Source organism: Rousettus aegyptiacus, unplaced genomic scaffold, assembly GCF_014176215.1.
Source record: "Rousettus aegyptiacus isolate mRouAeg1 unplaced genomic scaffold, mRouAeg1.p scaffold_m13_p_2, whole genome shotgun sequence".
In the NCBI taxonomy this organism is placed as follows: Eukaryota; Metazoa; Chordata; class Mammalia; order Chiroptera; family Pteropodidae; genus Rousettus; species Rousettus aegyptiacus.
In genome coordinates, this window is record NW_023416295.1 from 90,253,113 (window position 1) to 90,270,230 (window position 17,118).

At 39.4% G+C, this 17,118-nt stretch overlaps 1 protein-coding gene and 1 pseudogene across 3 annotated transcripts in view; both read right to left on the reverse strand.

The window, feature by feature from the left end:
* LIMS2 (LIM zinc finger domain containing 2) overlaps nt 1-17,118 on the reverse strand; it is a 77,305-nt gene that overhangs the window by 39,528 nt on the left and 20,659 nt on the right. Inside the window, exon 1 of one of the 3 annotated variants that reach the window (XM_016157058.2) lies at nt 2,901-3,105. The exons of the other annotated variants lie outside the window; for them this stretch is intronic. The gene's annotated coding sequence lies outside the window, so the exon portion shown is untranslated. Of the gene's footprint in view, nt 1-2,900; nt 3,106-17,118 lie in introns of those variants that run through there. 3 annotated transcript variants of the gene reach the window in all.
* Nucleotides 14,393-14,510, reverse strand: LOC118614283 (annotated as a pseudogene).

Consider the following 17,118-nt stretch of genomic DNA (forward strand, 5'->3'; position numbering starts at 1 on the left):
ACTCCATGTAAACAATAACATAAACGCGAGCCACTTTAAATCCGCAGGAACTCCTTTGTACCTCTTATGTGGAAAGCCTTTGGAATGTTAAAAAAAAAAAAAAAAAAAGGACAAAACAACCTTCGGAATGGGACTAAAGCCACCTTGTGTCTCAAAAAGCTGTTTGCAAAGATAACAAAATTATGATTACTGGACTGCAAATTAAAAACATGGTTTAGTATTAGTGTCACCATGGTAGCTTATCTGCACCAACAGAAATGCCTTCCTTCTCTCCAAGTAATTATTCCCCTTCCCCCTCTCATAAATACCCATTGCCTTTGTCTCTTAATGGAAAAACTATTTGGGCTTCTACCTGAATTAACGCTTCACAAATAGCTATTCCTTGATCTCAGGTAAACATTTGTTTGCCTCACACTTTGAAAGACCTTTATTTTTAGGTTAACACCTTTCTATGATAAAGCGCTAATTGATAAGCTAGAGAAAAGCCATTAAAGTGACCCGGTAATAGAAAACAATTTTGGGAATCTATTCTGAGAAAATTATTAAACAAAACAAAACCCTCACTCTCCCTAAGGGTGGTGGTATGGAGCTTGAGATTGGAAGCAGCTCAAATGTCACACTGTGGGTGGGGACAGAGCCAGGCAGCTTGATATGTTAACTGACTGAACACCATAGGACTTCTAGACCTGGCAATAAACAAAGACTCTCCGGAAGTAACGCACAGATAAAGTAAACGAACAGTGGGGTTTGGAAGGCTGAGTTGACAGTAACATGCAGAGCAAGAGTTACATCTGTGGAGAGAAGCTTGGAAAAGGCCCTGGTTCCTAAGAAGCTCCTATCATGAAACTTATGGGGTTTGCAGGTGTTGGTTCTTTTTGCAATTGTGTCTTAGCTGTTTCTGTTTAATTGTAATTTGATGGTTGATGAAGCATAAGGGATGTATGATTTCTTGGTTCATCCACTTATTTAGGGGGACATGCTTTCCACAATCGTGGATGCAGAGAAACATGCGTGCTGGAGGTTGTGCGCCAGGAATCTACTGCCCTTCTGGATGGTTAATTGAATATTGGGGTGGCAATAGGGGGGCAGGGATTTTCTGGGCAGGGGCATGAGGGAACTTTTGGAAGTGAATATTCTGTAGCTTAATAGGGGTTTGGTTCACACATATATGCATTTGTCAAAACTCATGGGGTTTGACATATACATTTCGTTGTACATAAATTTTGCCTCAAAAGAAAAATAACTGTAAACAAATATTGTACTCTAGTTAATGATATGGATGCCAAAGTCCTTCTGTGGAAAGGTACTGATGTCTGTAACTTACTTTGAACTACAATTTAAATATCGAGATGGATTGATGGATGAGTAAAGGAATGGATAGATGAGTATAGTACAATTGTACAATACAGTACAACAATGGGAGAATCTAGGTGGTGGGTATCTGAGCATCATGGTAAAATTCTTTCAACTTTGCTGAATGTCTGACTTGGGTATTGATGGTGGGTGTGGGCATGATTACAAAGAGTCCAGATGACTCCCAGTTTCTCTTGCTTTCCTGCACAGTGGGCCTGTGGTGGATCAGGTGAGGATGTGTTACAGCCGAGGAGCCTTTTGCACAATACGGGGGAAATGGCCGATGGGGAGTGGACGTCAGAAGCAGGTCTATGGGAGTGAGAGGACCCGAGCCCAGCTGGAGAGATGAGGCAGGCTCCTGCAATTACCCACTCTCTGGAGTATCCCTCGCCATGCTTCACGCAGACAGTGCTCCTAGAGTAGAGCACATAGCACCCTAGAGGGGAGAGTGGAGGTAACAGAATGGAGGCTGAAGATATTACAACTGCTTTGAGATATCTTGCTTCCTGGGCCAAGAAATGAATAGCAGGAACTACATCCACCTCTGAAACCCACAGATAGAAAAACATTTGCTGTTTGCAAATAAATTTTTCTATTTTAAAATGTGAGCATGCCCTGAGAACAGTGATCTGCTATTATACATACCATCTGAGCGGCACAAAGTGACCTTACTTCCTGGATCACTGGCACAAAGTGAAAGGAGCTGGTGGAATCATGATCTACTAATTCTTTTCACACTTTAAGAACAAATGACAAGAGACTCAGAAATTTTTGTAGTCTACAAAGAACACAGAACCTTTCCTGAGGGTCTAGTCCACTTAAGGGCAGAGCTGGGCCAAAAGCTTCACAGTTCAATTTTTCCTTTCCAAATTTGTCCTAGCCTTGGACTTTGGAGAGGAAAACGCCGTTTCAGTCTCACCTCAGCTCTGGGACAGGCTTGCCTCAACGCACAGGTTTGGGACAAGATGGCCTTGGAACAGGCATGGCTGAGGACAGCTCCCAGCAAACATTCAAGAACACCACATTGATGTACCTCAGAGCATCATGGCCTTGTCATCCAATGAGAAACCACTTGTGCACAGTGACCACAGAGCTCATCACCTGCTGGGCTGTCAGCCTCTCCCTGCCTCTAAGCACGTCTTTCCTCCATGTGTGAGGTACCGCTTCCTCTTTCCCAGTAAAGCAACCAACCCACCAACCTTCCTGCCAGAGCATCTCCAAACTCTGTCCAAAATAAAGATCTGCTCTCCCCACCCCACCCCCCATCCACCATCCCCTAGACTCAATCTGTCCAGATTTGGTCTCACCAGCACAAGTCCTAGCAACCAGCCAAGGCGGCCTTCCGCCACTCTCATGCCACCTGACTAAGGATGTGTAAGGCTAAGCCAGGAGGGTAGACCACCCTGAGGCTGTCCCCAGACCCCAACATTAGCAGCATCAGCATGATCCCTTAGAGGGCAGAAGAGGATGGCAGAAAGAACCAGGGACTAGGCCCCATGCACATACTGAGAGCAAAATGCACCACTTGGGCGCCAGGCAGTGTCTACCTCCTGGGCTGAATCGCCACTCCGCCTTCTTCTGCTGTTTCCTTCCCTCAGCGCTGCCAGAAACTTCTCTGGAGGAAACAGCAGCTGCCCAGCCCGCGTGGCACTTGGAAAAGGACTGAGCAGCAGCTGAAAGTGTCCAGCCACCAAGGGACACCCAGGCATTCCAATGTCATCTCTCCATGGGCAGGAGGCTTGGGAGGAACTGGAAGGTTGGGTTGGAGGCTCATTAGGGTCTGGAGAGGATAGAGGAAGACCAGGAAGGAAAAGCCGGCCTCCCTGGGGATGAGTCCACTGGGCGGGCCACTGAAAGCATATCCCCCTGCAGGGCTGGGGACCCTGGACTGCAGAACAAAAGAAGTGACAGCTGTCCTCCCAATCCACAGAAGCCAGCAAAGGGGCAGCTGCAAGGGTGGCCTTCATCTGGCAGCCACTAAAACGAGCATTTACTAAACACCTGAGTTCATGAGCCCCTGGGAAGCCGATATTTATAGCATGTACATGTGCCAAAAAAACAATCCCCACAAGGTATGGAAAAAAGAAACATGTAACTACTTTTAATAACCCACAGTTACTAAGATACCTTCTTGGCAGTAATTGTTTTCCCTGAAAGGAGGAAAATCTCAAGATTATATTATTTTAAATTATTTTATTATCTTCTGCTATAAAAAATATTCATTGTATTGGGAAATGCTCAGAAATAGAAGAAAGAAAAATTGTCTTGAGTTTCACCAGCGAAGATGGATGCTGACAACACTTCGTTTCCAGTCTTATTTGTGCATAGTTATTTTGTACATGATTGTGATCCTTTTGCATCTGCAGTTTCAGATTGTTTCTTTACACCATAGAGTGCTTATCAGGACTGCCCAGCTCTACAGCTCCGAGGCACCATTCACACTGAGCTATACCTAATATCCCGGTGTCTCCCTGAGCTTGTACTACTTGGGGGAGGGGCCAGCATTCATATACTCTATGGACACTGTATATCCAACTTGTATGAGGATAACAGTTTTTCAATCAAATTTTACATCCCTTGAGGTTGGAGCTGTTTACTTTTATACAACACGAGGCCAACAGAGGGGTCGCTAGATATACAGCAGGCACTCAACTATTTGTTGGAACCAGTTATTGTATTGCCATGTTTAAAATAACCTGCCTTCGTATTATGAATAAGCTATGCACCGGAATGTAAACTCTCCAAAACAGACTCTTGCCTTGTTCGCTGCTCCTTCCTGGGGACTGAGAGACAGGGCTCTACTCAGAGAAGTTACTCAGTAAATGTTTATTAAATGAACATTGTTTTAAACATTCTTGGTAGTTTAATACCCATATGATGAGCAGCCTAAATGTAGAATTAGTATCATACTCCTGTTGCATCTCAAATATGACTTTACTCAGCACATCTATTCCAGAAGTGAATTTGTATAAATAAAAAAAAAGTTTTTTGCACCTAAGAAATCTATAATTTGAAGAAACAATGGAAAATATTCTTTTAAAAATGAAATCTGTTTAAAAAACTCATTCATGCTCAAACACATTTTACATATTCCATATTTTTATGTTATATACTAGTCTGCCATTCACCCCAAGAGAGGCAGGTCTGGGGATCCCCAAAACACAGTCATTTGAACAGTCATTTAATGGAGGCACTAATGTTTCTCCATTAATGTGCATTTGCAAAGGGCTGACCACCAATGGGGAGGACCAAGGCCTCCAACAGGCGCCACCCAGAGAAGCTGCAGTTCCACCCACACATCTATTAATTAGGATCCAGTTCATCAGTGTGAAGTGCCAAGCATGAGGGTGTCGACAAAAGGTTGTTACCCCAGTCTAATGCCAAAAGAAATCCCCAATCTGGAGTGCCCTAAAAGGAGCAATTTTATTCAGGTAAAGACTTAGCAAACCAGGAAAAGCAGCCCCTGGTGGAAATCACAAGTGCACTCCTCTGAGACACAGGTGAGACCCACTTTTATAAATTTCCTGCCTTAGTTCCTGATTGGTCCAATTTTATGCAAATGAGGGATCCAAATTTGCACAGTTTGATTGGTCCAAATGGCTGATTGGTTGGAATCATGCATTCTGACTGGTTGTTATGGAGCTGCTCTGATTGTTCAGTACAGATGCAAGTGAAAATATGGCTGTGTATTTCCAATTGCTCAGGACAGATCTCAGCCCACTGGTTAGAAGACGATTCCAGGAACTCCTTTATGAGGGTCAGCTCAGCTGGCAGGAACACAGTGCAAGAGGCTGGCAGCTTAGTCTGTGGCTTTTACCTAAAATGCAAACTGCATTTAAAATTTTCTAAGACAGGAAAAACTTACTAAGACATTTGTACCCCACCAAAATGAAATTGCAGGAACCAGACAAAATATATAAAATAACACAAAATATATAAAATGGTTATTTTCAAGATACTGAACATCAGGCAATAAAGTACAGTTATCCATAAAGGACAGGAAATGAACAAGTGAACCCTATAATTGCCCCAGCTTATAGGGGCAATTATAAGAGGCCTCCACTCAGAGAAGAGGAATCCAGATAGACTGAGCAGATTCCCTGAATTAAACAGATAGAGCTGGAAGTCCAAGGAGACTGAGGCAGCTAGACTTTACAGAACTGGATACTAGAAAGGAGAAGTCTGCACAGAGAGAACTCCAAAGATCTCTAGAGGGTCTCCCTCAAGTATTCAAATGAGTACTGATAAGCACATGCATTTAAGGAAACTGCTCCAGGCCAGGAAAGAACCACCTGAAAGAATGTGAGGGAACAGTACCTGGCACTCACGCACAGCCAAGAATAATACCTGTTTCCACCAGACAGATTGGGAAATCCCAGGATAGAAGAATAGAAACTACCAAACTGAACACAGAAGGGTAAACTAAAAAAAAAAAGAGAACCTCAATGACCTGTAACATTATCATGAAATGATAAAATGTCAATACTAGTAGACTGTACCTAAGTATAAATAACTTTTTAAAGCGACCACTAAAAAATCTATACAAAGAGATACACCAAAAATACTACAGATTAATCAAAATGGAATTCTAAAAAATGTTCAAAGGTTACATAAGGAGGCAGGATAAAAAGAATCATCTATTGATACACACAACAAATTGGACATATCTCAAGAGCATTATGCCAAATGACAAAAAAAAGCCCATCTTAAAATATTACGTACTGTATGATTTCATTCATATAACATCCTTGAGATAACAAAATTATAGAAATGAAAAACAATGGTTGCCAGGTTTGGGGAATGGTTGGGGCAGGGGGTGAATTTAACTAAAAAGGAATTTTCTAATCCATTAGCATGGGTTTGTCCTTCAATTTATTTAGATTTACTTTAATTTCATTAAATAATGTTTTGTAATTTTCAGTGTACCAGTCTTACACTTTTTTAGATGGTTTATTCCTAAGTATTTTATTCTTTTTGATGTAATTGCAAATGGAATTGTTTTCTTAATTTCCTTTAGATTTTTCATTGCTAGTATATAGAAATATAGTTGACCCTTGAACAACATGGGTTTGAAAAGTGTGGGTTCATCTAAATGCAGATGTTTTTCAATAAATAGTTTGAAAATTTTTGAGATTTGTGACAATTTGAAAGAACTTGCACTCAAACTATGTAGCCTAGAAATACAGAAAAGGTTAATAAGAAAAAGTTAGGCATGTCATGAATGCATAAAATATATGTAGATACTGGTCTACTTTATCATTCACTATCATAAAATATACATGAATCTATTGTAAAAGTTAAAATTTATCAAAACTTATCCACACAAATACTTACAGACTATACATGGTGCCATGTGCAGTTGAGAGAAATGTAAACTAACAAAAAATGCAGTATTAAATAATAACTGCAAAATAGGCAGAGGACCTGAACAGACACTTCTCCCTAGAGTATGTACAAATGGCCAACAAATATTTGAAAGGATGCTCAACATCGCTAGCTATTAGGGAAAAACAAACCAAAACCACAATGAGATATCATCTCACACCTGTTAGAATAGCTATAATCAACAGGACAAGTAATAACAAATGTTGGAAAGGGTGTGGAGAAAAAAGAACCCTCATCCACTGCTGGTGGGACTGCAAATTGGTATAGCCGCTATGGAAAACAGTATGGAGGTTCCTCAAAAAACTAAGAATTGATCTACCATATGATCCAGGTATCCCTCTACCGGATATTTACCCCAAAGACTTGAAAACTTATATCCAAAAAGATATTTGCACACCGATGTTTATAGCAGCATTATTCACGGTGGCCAGGACATGGAAGCAATCGAGGTGTTCTGCAATAGGTGATTGGCTAAAGAAGTTGTGGTACATATATACAATGGGATAGTACTCAGCCATACGAAGAGACGAAATACAGCCATTTGTGACAACATGGATGGACCTCGAGATAATCATGCTAAGCAAAATAAGCCAGGCAGAAAAAGTTGAAAATCACATGATAACACTTAAATGTGGGATATAAATCTAAAAGCAACGAATGAACAGGACAAAGAAACAGAGACTCATGGACATGGACTAAAGATTAGTGGTACCAGAGGGTAGGGGCTGGGGGAAGGAGGGAGGTAGAGTAAAGGGGATCAAATAAATCTAACTATGGGAGGTGAACGCATAATATAAATATATATGTGCCTTACTGTTAAAGTGTAAAAAAAGTAATAATAACTGCATAAAATTAACTGTAGTACACACTACACTACTGTAATAATTAAGTAGCCACCTCTCGTTGCTATTGCGATGAACTCAGTGTCGTAAGTATCCTCTTAAATGCCGTGTGACTCATCTCTGCATGAGGAGTTCGTCCCTCCAGTAAGCTATTTATCACAGTAAAAAGTGATCTCTCGCACTTCTCATATATTTTTCATTGTGTTTAGAGAAACACTATAAACCTTAAAGAACACCATGGAACACATATGAAGTGTCACTAGTGATGCTGGAAGTGCTCCTGAGAAGTAGAGAAAAGTTATGACGTTACAAAAAAAGTTGAACTGTTTACTATGTACTATAGATTGAGGCCTGCAGCTTCAGTTGCCTGCCATTTCAAGATAAATAAATCTAGTGTAAGGATCATTGTTAGGAGAGAAAGAGAGAGAGAGAAAAATTTATGAAGTCACTGCTGCAACTATGCTGGCAGATGTGGAAAACTTGCTTTTTTTGCTAAATACCTTTTTATCTTATATTGAAAATGCAACTTTTATGTGGGTGCAGGATTGCTATAAAAAAGGCATACCTAATGGCTCTAATGTGATTCCAGAAAAAGTGAAGTCATTATATGGCATAGTATTTGCTTATTTAAGTAAGCAAAAGGAAAGTGAAGTGTATAAAGCTGGAGAATTTAATGCAAAATATACAGCAAAATATGGTTTCCTAATTTTATTTTTTTAAAATTTTTAATTAATTTATTGGTGTTACATTGGTTAGTACAATTATATAATTTTCAGGTGTACATTATCATTTGACATCTGTATATTCTATTCTGTGTTTACAACCCAAAGTCCAGTTTCCTTCAGCTACCATATATTTGATCCCCTTTACCCACTTCGCCCTCCCCCTAAACCCTATATCTGATCCCCTCTACACCATATACCTCTCTCTCCTTCCCCACCCCACTAGTAACCACTAGTTTATATATGTCATGTCCATGAGTCTCTGTTTCTTTGTCCTGTTCATTCGTTGCTTTTAGATTTATATCCCACATTTAAGTGTTATCATGTGATTTTCAACTTTTTCTGCCTGGCTTATTTTGCTTAGCATGATTATCTCGAGGTCCATCCATGTTGTCACAAATGGCTGTATTTCGTCTCTTCGTATGGCTGAGTACTATCCCATTGTATATATGTACCACAACTTCTTTAGCCAATCACCTATTGCAGAACACCTCGATTGCTTCCATGTCCTGGCCACCGTGAATAATGCTGCTATAAACATTGGTGTGCAAATATCTTTTTGGATATAAGTTTTCAAGTCTTTGGGGTAAATATCCGGTAGAGGGATACCTGGATCATATGGTAGATCAATTCTTAGTTTTTTGAGGAACCTCCATACTGTTTTCTATAGCGGCTATACCAATTTGCAGTCCCACCAGCAGTGGATGAGGGTTCTTTTTTCTCCACACCCTTTCCAACATTTGTTATTACTTGTCCTGTTGATTATAGCTATTCTAACAGGTGTGAGATGATATCTCATTGTGGTTTTGGTTTGTTTTTCCCTAATAGCTAGCGATGTTGAGCATCCTTTCAAATATTTGTTGGCCATTTGTACATACTCTAGGGAGAAGTGTCTGTTCAAGTCCTCTGCTCATTTTTTGATTGGATCATTTGGGTTTTTTTGTTGTTATTGAGTTAGGTTTCCTAATTTTAGAAAGAGGTTTGACTTAAAAAATATAACAATAACAGGAGAAGCAGATTCTACCAACCAAGAGGCAGCAGGCAATTTTCCACACACCATTAAGAAAATAATTAAGGAGGAATATCTGCCTTAATATGTTTCTAATACAGACTACAGTGCCTATTTTGAGGAGAAAAAGCTAAAGGACATTTATTAGTAAGGAAAAGAAACAAGCACCAGGATTTAAGGCAGGAAGGGATAGGCTAACTCTATTGTTCTGTGCAAAAGTGATCTCATTTATCATCAGGACTACCCTTGTCTATAAAGCTGCTAACCACTGAGCCTTGAAGGGGAAAGATAGACACCACCTGCCAGTCTTTTGATTGTACAACAAGAAGGTCTGGACAATGAGAACAGTTTTTCTGCATTGGTTCCATCAATGCTTTGTCCCCAAAGTCAGGAAGTACCTTGCAAGTGAGGGTCTGTACAATATCAAAAAGTTGTTTTGATATTGTGCAATACCCCTGACCACCCAGAATCCCAGGAGCTCAACAATAAAGGCCCCCAAACACAAAGTCTCTAATTCAGCCTCTAGATCAGGGAGGCATAAGGACCTTTAAGGCTCATTACATACAGTACTCCATGGAAAAGATTATCAACGCTATGGAAGAGAACCCCGATAGTCAGAGCATTTTGAAAGCCTGAAAGAATGCCATCATCGTTATTTTAAAAAATCCACAAAAGCCATCAAGCTCAAAAAAAATAAATTCCTGCTAGAGAAAACTGTGTCCAGATGTTACGAATGACTTCACAGGACTTACAACAGAGCTAGTCAAGGTGGAGATGAAGTGTTTCAAGATATGGATCTTGAAGAATTCAGGATCTAATAGACACTACATCAGAAGAACTAACAGATGACTTGATGTAGATGAGTGCTTCTGAACCAGTGCCAGATATTGAGGAAGACAACCTAGAAGAAGCAGCGCCAGAAAACAAACTGACATCAGACAATCTGGCAGAAGCATTCTGAAAGTTCAAGAATGCTTTTGACTTCTTTTATAGTATGGACCCTTCTATGAAACGGGCACTGAAACTAAAATTAATAGTGGAAGAAGAAAACTGTATAGAAACACTTTTAAAGAAATGAAAAGGCAAAAATAGCAGAAACTACACTGAGTGTACCTGCCTCTTTTGCCACCCCTTCCGCTTCCTCTACCTCCTCTGCCTCTGCCACCCCTAAGAAAGCAAGATCAACCCCTTCTCTCCCTCAACATGAAGAGAATGAGGATAAAGACCTTTACCATGATCCACTTCCACTTAATGAATAGTAAATAATCATCATGCCAGGCACTTTAACTTATCTGCTGTATATGTGTGTGACTGTCTTTGTGTGAAAATATAATAACTTTATAGTAATAACTTCATAATTACATTACCACACAGTATGCCTCTTGTAATTGGAGAAACTGTGTATCAGCCTATCATCATAGGTAAGTGGATTTTTTAAAAATGTAACAATGTTTCTAGTAGTATACTATGAATATGACTGTAATCTTGTATGTAATAAAAATTTCATAATGACTCATTCATTCATTAGTGTACAGTCCAGGCAGATATAAAGCAATTGTATCAATTACACTATACTTCCATAAAGCAATCATATTGCTGCTTCTTCATTATCAATGCATAAATCATTATACCCATAAATAAACATTAATTTTTCACATTATATTTTCATTTTTGATATCTAGTGTAATACATATAACATTACAGTGGTTTGTTTCATATAAGACAGCATTGATATACGTAAAAGAGGGGCTATGTAGCAAACCTGACAAACTCAAGGGGCTACTTGGCAGTCCTGACAAGCTCAGTGAACAAGAGTAATCACAGAGGATGACCTGATCAGAAATTCCTTATTGGGCAGGTCATGGTGAGTAGTCACTTCCCAGGGCTTTAGCCTCCTTAGCAAAGGACAGTCTTTACCTTTAGCAGCCCTGTCCATTGTTCTTATGCATCTAGGATAACTTACCTTTGAAATGTCAGAGTAATTTTCTTTTTCAGACCCCTCAAAGGCAAAACTGCCAGCACCAGAACACAAATGCACCGGAGCACAAGACCACAAGACCCCTCACTGTTATCTAGTGCCCGAATAACACCTCTACTTACTGTTAGTGTTAACTGTTAACTCTCTTGTCCCCACCAATGTAAAATAAGTATGTACCTCTCCATTTCGCTTTTTATCCAGTCCTAGAGATTTCCCCACTTTGCTTTCTCCCTTAACCTGCTTTGACACATTCTCCTTTGCTTCTAAATGCATAAAATAAACTGCAAAGCTGCCATTCTCCAATGCATTTTCTCAATCATTTGAGATTTCACTTCTGGATCAGCCCTCAAACTTTGGCTCAAATAAACTCATAACATTCTTCTATAGGTGTGGATGTATTTTTCATTGACATTTACTTGGCATAGCCAGTAGGATTACTAAGAAGCCCACTCAGGACCATCCGGCAAACTTGGACCCAGCCTAGGTACCAGCAGGGGCCCACTGTGCCCCACATTGGGTAAACTTGGGTGAGTTTTCTCTTGGAATCCCAGACCTCCCTGCTTTAAGTAGCAGATTCCTGACTTTATTTGAACTGTTCTTAGAAAATCCTCGAGGTGGCACTCAAGGATAGGGTTGAGATAATCCAGGGAAAGGAGAAAATGGGCAGTTGATTTTCATTTTGGCTTTTCAATTGGAATTGCTTACTGAGAGCCTGAACAGAATCTTTGCTAAGTCAAATGAGAGACTTAATTCCTTTAGCTCTGAAGAGGACACCTACTCCATGAACCCAAATCCTGGGTATTCTTAGGTAGCTAAGAATCTTCATGGAAGTGCCTAAGGAAAATTTCCTCTCAGGCATGTTGGTCATGTAGGAATATTCACCACATTAATTAATATTTGGCTCATCCGGGAGGTGCACATAAAGGCTGTTAACAGTGCTCTGAGCCCTCATGGCTGTATTCGGCAGCCAGGGGGAGAAATTAAGACATGTAAAAGGGTTCAAAAACCTGGAGAGGTGACAGCCCCTTGGAGTTCAACGCATAAGCATCACACTTCAACCCACCATGTAATATCCCTAGAATTTTGTTCAGACTCTACAGATCTCAATATAAAACTAAAACTAACATGGAGAATCATGCCTCCAAGGCCAACAAACCCCAAGATGGTCAGGCTCCCATTAATACTCCCGCAGGTTTTCTGTACAATTCGTATAAAGCCTTTATTCGCAAGTATATACAAAAAATGGGGAGACTTAACTTAAAAAGATCTCAGCTTAAGATGGCTGAAATGAAGATCCTTTGATCCTTTTTCTGTATGCACAATTAGAAAAAGTCAACTCTAAAATTACACTGAATTAAAAAACAAATTAATAAAATTACACTGAATGAATGGAAAGCTTACCCTGATTGGAAAATAGAAGCCCCTACATGAGGCACAAATAAATTTTCTTCTCTCCAGGAAGTGAATTAGGTAATTTTAGAAACAGTGTCTAACTAAGGAAGGCTTCCTAAGCTGCTCAACGCTAATGCTCCACTTCACCCTTTCTCCAACTGCCCCAGTATATCCTTTACTTTCTAAGCTACCTTGTCAGGACTTTCCCTCCCTCCTCCCCCTTCCTCTCCCCTGCACCACTTTCTACTGATAAAGAGCCAAACCAGAATAGACCAGGAAAAAAACAAACAAACAGAAATTCTGGTAGTTCCCTTTAGAGAAAAGTCAGTCTCAGGCAAAGGGGAACCAGGAATTACTTACTGTCCTTGGACTAGAACAGAATTAAGGAATCTAACTAAAAATTTTCCCAATCCTTGCCATGACCCTGTTGGTTTCAAAAAAGAATTTGATTTAACTGTTAGAATATATGATCTTGGCAATTCTGACCTATTAAACTTATATGCCTATTGGTTTCTGAGAGCAAAGCAGTAGAATAGCTAAGTTAAGGTTATCTGGGAAACTCCTATGGTGGATTAAAAAAAACAAAAACAAAAACAAAAAGAGAGAAACAAACTAGGGGAAGTACAGGGAATTATCCCACTGGCTTTACCACACCATTCCTGAGATTTTCCCTCAGAAAATGGACTGGACTAAAATCCAGCAGTGTAAGCAAAGACCTAATGAAATCGTACTTGATTCCTTTGAATGCTTTGAGAAAACTTACAAACAACGTTCAGGATGGTCTCCAGACTGTTTTAAGGATCATCAGAGTTATCCATTGCTCAATTCAGCATTTCTGGAAGGATCAGATGAGGACCTTATAACTCTCTGGCTGATTAATTATCTAAAACTATCAAAAAGAAAGACAAATATAAAGCTACTAAAATCATGAATTTACAGCTCCAGCAATTAAGCAATCAGGTCAAACTTCCCCAACAGCCTTTTCAACAGGGAGGGAAAGGAGTCCGCTTTACTGTAAAAAGCAAGGTAATCTTAAGAAGGTTGCAGAAAACTTAAATGGGATATTCTCCTTATCAATACTTTAGGAAAAACTGAAATTACCGTAAAAAGGGAAACTACTACTGCTGGGGCTACTTTATCTGTTCTTAACCTGACCCAATTAAGTCGCCATCTCCCTCAGAGTAAAGCTTTTGTACAAATGGTAGGAATAGCCAGTCAACCAATGTCTGGTTTTAAATCAGAACCTATTTCCTAGGGAATGTTATGGAGATATATATATTTTTTTTACTAGTCAGATCTACCCCAATTCACCTGATAAGTTCAGACTTTCTTGAAACCTGATGCCCAATATCCTTTTCTCAGAAGGACAAAATGTATGTAGAACTAAGCAAATCAGATGCTGAACCAATTGAGAAAATAATGATTTTAAAGGAACCTCCACAAGAGGAAACTACTTTTAAGACCAAAACACTTGCTGCAGGATGTTCCTATGGAACTCTGGACCCTTTCCTGTACAGACGCTGGTAAGATTAACTCAGCCACTCCAATAAAAATAAATATTGACAGTATTTTGACTCTACCTAATATTCATTAGTATCCTTTAAGACCTGAAGCACTAGCTGAAATTAAGCCCATGATACTGGATTACTTTCAAGGAGGCCTTTATAATTTCATATATGAGCCCCTGTAATTCTTTTTTTTTTTTTTTTAATGCCTACAGCACCTGGTCTTCTAGCTGATCTCCTATCCAAGTACTAACCAGGCCCAACCCCACTTAGCTTCCAAGATTAGACAGGATCAGGTGTGTTCAGAGTAGCATGGCTGTAGGTGAGCCTCTGTAATTCTATCCTTCTAAGAAAGATACCTAGTGGGAAAGGATGGAGACTTATACAGAATCTCAGATCTATAAACAAAATAGTTGTTCCCAGACATCCTATGGTTCCAAACCTACACACTCTATTATCAAGCTCTTTCTGTGGACTTCCAATATTATTTCAGTGACAGGTTTGTGTAGTGTCTTTTTCAGCATTCATGTAGAAAAGGACAGTCAAAATCTCTGTGCCTTCATCTGAGAAGATAGCCAATTTACTTAAATCATAATGCCCCAGGAATATATGGAAAACCCCACATATTTCTCTTAGATACTAAAGGCTGACTTAAATAATGTTTAATTTCCCAGAGATTCTACTCTAATCCAATATGTGGATGATTTAATTTTATGCTCTATAATGTTATTAGACTCTCAAAAGGACACAATTTACCTATTATAACAGCTAGCCATAAAGAGACATAAGGTCTCAAAAGACAAATTTAATTCTATTTGTACCAAGTAAAATACCTTGGCCATCTTATATCTAAAGATTGGCTACTAATTAACCTTGAAAGACTCAGAGGAAGTCTTTCCTTTCTTTATAAAGAAGCAAGAGACAGCTTAAAAGATTGCTAGAACTAACTAGGTATGGTTGCAACTGGGTTCCAATTTTTCATTAATGCCTCAAATTCTATATGTCTTATTAAAATCAGATTAACCTGATCTGATCCAATGGGCCCCCTAAAGGGAAATCAACTGTAGACAGTCTAAAGGAAGAATTATCTTTGGGACACCCTAATTATAAACTTCCTTTCTTCCTTTTCATACAGGAAGACAAAGAAAATGCCTTAGGAGTTTTAACTCAGAAACATGAAGATTATCATAGACTTACAGAATATTGCAACCAGAAATTAGACTCAGTAGCGAAAGGGTTTCTTCTTTTTATAATAGAGACGGGTTCCATCTCTACTATAGCCATGTTATGCAAATAAACAGAAGAAATCATTATAGGCTCTCTTTAATAATTTATGTTCCTCATTCTGTTGAATTTGTTGAACTCTCACCATACTTAGTTATTTGGTCAACTGACTGGCTTCTTATGAAGTACTCCTACTTTCTGCATCTAATATTACTTGAGCTTGATGTAACAGTCTTAACCCAGCAACTTGGCCACCTTCTTTACAAGATAAAGACACCCACAATTGCATTCTACTTATTGGACCACATTCTTGCTCCTAGACATGATGTACAAGAAACTCCTATTGACAACGCTGCCTTAATTTGGTTTACAAATGGATCTTATCTCACAGATGAACTGGGAAATTACCGTGCTAGATGTGCAATAACTTCCATGGTTGGCGTAATCAAAAGTTCTCATTTAATTGAAGTAAGACCTGCCCAAAAGGCTGAATTAATTGCTCTAACTCGAGCTTGCCCATTGGCTAATATTTATACTGGTAATCATTATGCCTTTGGTATAGCTCAAAACTTTGGAATGTTGTGGAAACAGCAAGGTTTCTTAACTTACCTAGGACAGCCTATAAAGAATGGAAAACAGATTGCAGAATTATTAGATACTATACAGAAACTAAAACAGTTGGCAATTTTTAGAATTCCAGGGCATCCTAAATCTGCCACCATGTAAGCAAAAGCAATTATATAGCTGATGCTGCAGCTAAACAAATAGCACTAAGCAATCAAATTATCCAGACCTGAGAATGTTCTTTGCTCCATACTAAATTAAAAAAAAGATGAGAAACATGGTGGAAGGAAAGATGTCCCCAAATCGCTTCCCTTGAAACAACAATAAGCTGAACATCTAAAACTCAACAAATAATACCTAACCTGCACACAAGCACATCTGAGCAAGTGATCTGTGAAGAAGAGCTACAACAGGTCAGAACTGCGGGAGTCAGGTTGTAGACTGCAGGAGGAGGGGGAGAGGAGAAGATGTGGCAGGTTCCCTGAACAGCCCTGCCTCGAAGAGCTGTGAGCTCCACACAGCAGCAGTGCCTAGGGATCAGGGCAGAAATTAAAATAAAGTGGGTTTTAATTTCTGCCCTGATCCCTAGGCACTGCTGCTGAGAAGCAACAGCTGATAATTACCAACAATGGTTGCGAAATGTGAGACTGAGCCACAATTCCCATCCCCAACCCAGAAGGCACCCCTCCACCCCCGTATTCCAAGACCGAACACTGTAGTGGCCCAGGGGAATCTGAGCAAATACTACTAAAACTGTCGCTAATACTGACAGGGACTGAGACTGAAGGTAGTGAGTGCGATTGAATATCTATAAATAAAAAAGGCATTATTAAGTCTTAATACAAAGCAATGATCCAAGGAGCTTAGATGCCACCTACTGGAAACCAAAAGAAAAATGCCTTCTTAGCAACAGGCTAAAGAGAGACCTTTATATAATAAATCTTCTTTCTAGAGGGGGAAAAAAAACAAAGGCAGACTACACTTCCATTAAAGCCCAGGCAGAGAAATAGTCCATTAAACACCATGAACAACCAAGGTGACAAGGCAGCTCAAAAAAAAAAAAAAAAGAGGAAGAAGAAGAAGAAAAAGAAAAAGAAAAATCTCCAGAAAATAAGCTTAAAGACATAGAAATATGTGACTTAAA